Genomic DNA, 5,113 nt, shown 5'->3' with positions numbered 1-5,113 from the left:
ATAAATTATTCACTGACTAAATGTTGTCAACAGATGGCTAAAACCGTTCAAGCACATTGTGCTGTTCTTTAGGGATATGTGAATTTTTACTTCTCCTCATGGCACTGAAGAAAGGAAGAGTCATTATATTCTCAACTATTTACCAATAAATGTCTCATCAAAAAGTCTATATAATGGTATAACTATTATTACAGTCATGACATACAGTACTACATGAATCTTTTTTTCACCAAAAAAACATTACATGTTCATTTTAAACAGCTTTTAGGTATTTCTGATTGTGAGACTCTAATAAGCCTCTACATGGCATTTAGTAATTGGACAGGCTGCCTAAGTGTGAGATTGACTAGCTCTCTCTCTGCTCTCATTGCAATTACCCAGCAGAAGAATTCCCAAGTCTTCTGCCCTCTCATAACATTAATATTGGTCATCTATGGGAGGAGTAGGAAATGAAGATCAAAGAAAACCACAGGGAGGAAAATCAAATAGCAGTCATGGTGTGGCACTTCTTCTCAGATATCTGTAAAATGATGTCTCATCAGTGCAAACCAACCTATTAAATGCATTACATTGTCAATATGAACCAAAAGGGTGGCTGTTGGCACTAAAATCCTTATCCTTACCAAGCAGCATAACTGACAGACCTAACTAACTAAGCATTGATCAGTAGATGGTCGCAAAAGACAGAACAGTGCAAAAAAAAATAAAAAATCACCTGTTGTTGAAGTCTTACATTATAGCACTCAAGCAGAGCATAAAAGAAACAATTTTCTGACAAAAATATCACCCTTACCTGTGTATACATTCTTCTTGTAGTTTAAGTGATGAAGCTTACGTAACCCAGGATTTGCAATGCCTCTGCAAAGGTAAGGTCAGATTACATCATTTCCCCATCAGTCTTAGAAAATGATCAAGAGTGACATACCTTGTCCCTGGTTGTATCTCTTGACACCTGTGGCCCCAATGTGTCGGCCCAACAGCAATTTCCTTTCTCCTTTGTCAGCACAGCTTTCTCCCTTACAATACACTCTGCATTTCATGCCAGGACAGCCTTTGAAAGTGTACAGATTATTCTCTCCTTCTTTCTGACGTCTTCAAAAAGAACAATTATTCAATACTTGCTTCCTCTAGAATCCAGTTGCATCAGTCTTTCTCAAACATTGTCTAGGTTTGTGCGCAAAATCTTTGACATGCCAACAAGTTTACATATCGGAAAAAAAATCTGAGAAGGTTACTATTTTTCATACTTACAGTTTCTGTTTCAGGTAAAAATGATCCATTTAGAAGTCTTAATAAAAGTGGAGCAATATTAGATGATTAAATGATGACTAAAGGACTTTTCAAGTATTAAATTCAGTATGGCTGAATTAATTTGGCTATTAGGTAACAGATAAGGGATCATGTTTAGATAATTTTTCCTGAGGGTAACAAAGTAAAAAAAGGTGAAAATGAGTAGACAGAGTGGTACATTGAAAAAAAAAACATGTGATGTTTCAATCAATAAGAGTCCCTGGTTTGATCCTGAGCTTGAGTTATTGTCTGTGTTTAGAGCTCCTGTGTTTTCCTCCTGTTCATATGTGTTCACTCCAGGTTCCCTGGTTTCCTCCCACTGTTCAAAAACATGCAGCTAGGCGGATTGGTGAGGCTAAATATGAATGACTGTTTGAACTGGCTTCCCATCCAGGGAGCATTTTCCCAGCAAGTGCCCAGTGTTACCTGGACTGGGTCCAGATCCACTGCAGTCCGCACCAGGATAAAACGGTACTATAGATCAATGAATTAATATTTGTAATATGTAATGTCAAAAGACAAAATTGCAATTTTTAAAATGACTTCTACATTTATATTGCTGTCAAATCAGAATGGATGACATGGAACACTCTCAAAAGGGTAACATCTGAACCTCTTAAGGGTTCTTCAGTTATCCCTCAGGTTTTCTTTGTAGAACCAAAAATGTACAACATAGTTTTCCTATCAAAGGATTCCAAAAATAAATTCCTAAGAAATTTAAGAAGCGTTAAATATACAAAGAACCCCTTAAGGAATGCTTGAATAACCATTTTTCTAAGAGTATGGTGAATAGAACAGGTTAAACTTCCAGCTTACTTCCAGCAAGGTTGTTGTGCAAATAATTGATTTCAGCTACTAAAATATTATACACATATAATAGAAATACTAATGGGATTAACACTCCGTCCCTTCTTCCCACACATTCTGTGGTTCTACATCCAGTACATAACACAAAACTCTGTGCAGCTTTGCCATTCCATGGTACTATTCATTTCTTCTTCTTTTTCTTTCTCTATGATTGAGCAACTGCTGTAGTTTTTTCCCTCAGTGCTGGCCACATTATGTTGTTATATTATTACTATTATTATTATTTTGTAAATGGCCTTGGGGTTCTCCTTTATAATGCAACATGTAATGACTGCTGTAAATCTAGCAGAGTACAATGGTGCCAGAGCTTGGATAAATAGCACTGATTTTTATCTACAACTCAGCCTCAGACAGAGTATACATAAACATGTACAATTTGACTTAAGCTTCAAGATTAACTAAGCTGTATCTTAGTAACCACTTTATCCTGGTCAGGGCCACTGTGGATCTGAAGCCTATCCAGAAGCACAAGGCAGATATACACAATGAATGGGATGCCAGTCCCTTGCATGGGACCATACACACTCTCACATGTTCATGAGAGGTGGGATTAATAATGCAATAATAATGCACTAATATATTACTGCAATTTATTGTAAATTTGTAATACAACATGCTGTTCTACAATGTAACAAAATTTTGTATGTCTATTTATTATTTTGACACAAAATCTACTTACAAGAATATCACATAATACTAGATTTAAGATGTATATATTATGTAAATGTGATTTCATTTTATTTGCTTGCTTTTTAAGTATAGTGTATATAAGTGATTTGTTTCCATTTGAATAACATTAAACTTTGCAGCCAGTTTTCTGGAAGAGCTTTAACCCTAACACTAGACTAAAGTTTTCATTACAGAATCCCCATCTTCAGTGTGATATAGACACTTTGTGATCAAAGTATTTTATGGCAGACTATCTCTATCACAGAAATGGCGCAAAAAGGCCCTTTTAGGAAACTGAATACAGCTAGGCAACTCACAACATTAAACCATAATGACTGCAATGTCTCCAGGGGTGCAAACTCCTGGCATAAGTGATATTCATATTTGTATCTCTAAATGATACATTACAAAAACACATGGCTGATGAATATCTTATTATACTAGAGAACTTCCATCTGGTTTTTGAATAGGAAGGATTAGTGCAAGTGCCGGAGGATTGAAATGCACATATGGGATTTTTTAAAACGCTTGAATAAAAATAGCTCAGGGCTCATAAAACATATGCAAGGTTTATAGACAGATATTCTAGCTATAATGTATCCAAATTGTTGATTAAAATTTAAACCTTTTATATAAATTAAAATTGTTCATAACAATCTTATAATAAAAAAAATGATTTTTATGATATAAAATTAAACTAACACACACACATATATATATATATATATATATATATATATATATATATATATATATATATATATATATATATATATATATATATATATATATACATACAGTCAGGTCCGGAAGTATTTGGACAATGATCGAGCCTGGTTCCTCTCAAGGTTTCTTCCTCATATTGTCTCAGGGAGTTTTTCCTTGCCACTGTCGCCTCTGGCTTGCTCATTAGGGATAAATTCGCATATTTACAATATATTTTTTGTGAATCCATTTATTTCTGTAAAGCTGCTTTGTGATAATGTCCATTGTTAAAAGCGCTATACAAATAAAATTGAATTGAATTTATTTGGAGTTATTGATGTTATAGTGATTTTGCCTTTATACACCACCACAATGGATTTGAAATAAAACAATCAAGATGTGATCGAAGTGTAGACTTTCAGCTTTATTTTAAAAGGTTCCACAAAAATATGGCATTTGCCATTTAGGAATTACAGCCGTTTTAAGCAAAGTACTTCCATTTTCAGGGGCTCAAAGGTATTTGGACAATTGACTAACAAGAAGTTAATTGACCAGGTGTGGTCCATTCCCTCATTACTTCAAGACAAATGAAGCAGATAAAAGGTCTGGAGTTGATATCAGGTATTGAGTTGGCATTTGGCAGCTTTTCGACTGGAGCTACCAATATGAAGTCCAAGGAGATCTCAATGCAAGTGAAGGAGGCCATCACTAGGCTGAAAAAACAACATAAATCTATAAGAGAAACAGCAAAAACCTTAGGTGTGGCCAAATCAACAGTTGGGTACATTCTTAAAAAGAAAGAAAGCACTGGTGAGCTCAACAACATCGAAAGGCCTGGAAGACCATGGAAGACAACTAAAGTGGATGATCGCAGAATACTTTCTTTGGTAAAGAAAAACCCCTTCACAACATCAACAGAAGTCAAGAATACTCTGGAGAAGGTCGGCATATCATTGTCAAAATCTACAATCAAGAGACGACTTCGTGAATGTAAATACGGAGGGTTTACAACAAGGTGCAAACATTCAAGAACAGGAAAGCCAGATTAGACTTTGCCAGAAAACATCTAAAAAAGCCTCCCATGTTCTGGAATAAGATTCTTTGGACTGATGAAACCAAGATTAACTTGTACCAGAATGATGGGAAGAGAAAAGTATGTCAAAAGAAAGGAACAGCTCATGATCCAAAGTATACCACATCATGTGTCAAACATGGTGGAGGCAGAGTTATGGAATGGGCATGTATGGCTGCCAATGGAACGGGCTCACTGGTGTTTATTGATGAAGTGATTGCTGACAGAAGTAGCAAGATGAATTCTGAGGTGTATGGGGCTATAATCTCTGCTCACATTCAGCCAAATGCTGCAAAACTGATAGGACACCGCTTCACAGTGCAGGCAGATAATGCCGCTAAACATACTGCGAAAGCAACTCAAGACTTTTTGAAGGCAAAGAAATGGAATATTCTTCAATGGCCAAGTCAGTCGCCTGATCTCAACCCAATAGAGCATGCTTTTCACTTACTGAAGACAAGACTGAAGGCAGAAAGACCCACAAACAAGCAGCAACTGAAGCTGGCTGCA

Source organism: Pangasianodon hypophthalmus, chromosome 1 (genome assembly GCF_027358585.1).
Source record: "Pangasianodon hypophthalmus isolate fPanHyp1 chromosome 1, fPanHyp1.pri, whole genome shotgun sequence".
Lineage (NCBI taxonomy): Eukaryota > Metazoa > Chordata > Actinopteri > Siluriformes > Pangasiidae > Pangasianodon > Pangasianodon hypophthalmus.
This window is presented reverse-complemented; position numbering follows the sequence as displayed.